Genomic DNA, 1741 nt, shown 5'->3' with positions numbered 1-1741 from the left:
TATAATTATTGACCGATTTATTTTTTATTTTTTGACCTCCTACCAACTTTGTCCAAATCAGCCAAGTGGCCAAAGAGCTTAATCCAATTTTTCATGCAATTTCTGAAAAAAATTGTTCGGTAAGTCTTACTTATTGTAATCGATAAAAAAATATTTGATGTAAATTGGATTAATAAATTTATTTATTTATTTATTTATTTATTACTTGGCACATTAAAATTCAAGAAAAGATTAACTGAACTACTTAACTTGCAATTTTGAATACTTTGATAAATTCTTCACACATTCACTTTGATAAATTCTTCACGTCCATCTCCCCACCCACACACATACTCACACACACTCTCACCTTCCACACACACTCTCATAAAATGTACTATTTTTACTTTTTCATTTTCCATTTTTAACCTTCCTTATTTTCTATATGTTACCTTCTCAGCTTTTTTGCGTTTCTTATTCAATTTTTTTTTTTTAGTTCCTTATATGTGGTTTGTGCCTGATGGATATGTTTGAGATATTCCTCAGCATTTGAAACTATTAGTAGCACTTAAATACATGTATTGCATGCTTTAAATAAATAACATTTATATATATATAAAGAATTTATCAAAGTATGCAAAATTGCAAGCTAAGTAGTTCGATTAACCAAACTGGAATATAGTAATCTACGTAGGACTCTAAATGTAACAGAATCAGTTGTACGTCTATTTCTACACACAAGATATACTATATATATAGACATATATGTATTCTTACAAGTTTGTATCTTAAATCTATATTAATTAAAGTTTCACAGGCGTAAAAGCACATCCAATCCTTCAGATGCTATTGATTTAAGTATATATATGCCTTCTTTAAGTCCTTCAAGAATTGTAATCTTTCTATCACATTCAAAAATAGCACTAAAGCGACTAACTTCTTAGATGTGGCTCTTGACTTAGAGGTGAACTTACATTACTCTTACCATAAACTGAATGAGTTGTCACAATATATCAATATCCCATCTAATCACCCTGGATTTGCCCTTAATAGTATTATCACTACTGTTTCTATCAGGATTACTAACCTAACACCTAATGAGAATATCTTGAATATGTGACCTGATCAATAAGTATCCGGACTGTTGCTATAGTAACGAAGCTAAAGCATGTAGAGTGAAGGCACTTGGCACAGATTGACCTTGAACTCTGCAGTGCATGCAACGATCACATGCTACACACCTTCCTTCCAAGCACTGCTGTTGTAAACAGCAGAAGTGAGCTAGAACGTTAAAACTTAGTGCACATTCACAACAGAGTTCAAGGCCAATCTGTGCCAAGCAGCTTCACTCTGTATTTTAGCTTTGGTACTATGGCAACAATCCGGATACTTATTGATCAGACCTCATAATCATGCCCCATACTGTAACCAAGTTCTCCAGTTTACCAGCTTCCATGGGAAGATCTTATTTATTCCCAATACTAGACTAAAAACAAAACTCACCCTTTTCTTTCCTATTGTGGAATCTAAGCTCACCACGTTTGCTTCTACTCAAGCTCGCCATATTTGCTTCTACTCAAGCTCGCCATGTTTGCTTCTACTCAAGCTCGCCATGTTTGCTTCTATTCAAGCTCGCCATGTTTGCTTCTACTCAAGCTCACCACGTTTGCTTCTACTCAAGCTCGCCATGTTTGCTTCTACTCAAGCTCGCCATGTTTGCTTCTACTCAAGCTCGCCATTTTTGCTTCTACTCAAGCTCGCC

Source organism: Octopus bimaculoides, chromosome 2 (assembly GCF_001194135.2).
Source record: "Octopus bimaculoides isolate UCB-OBI-ISO-001 chromosome 2, ASM119413v2, whole genome shotgun sequence".
In the NCBI taxonomy this organism is placed as follows: domain Eukaryota; kingdom Metazoa; phylum Mollusca; class Cephalopoda; order Octopoda; family Octopodidae; genus Octopus; species Octopus bimaculoides.
This window is presented reverse-complemented; position numbering follows the sequence as displayed.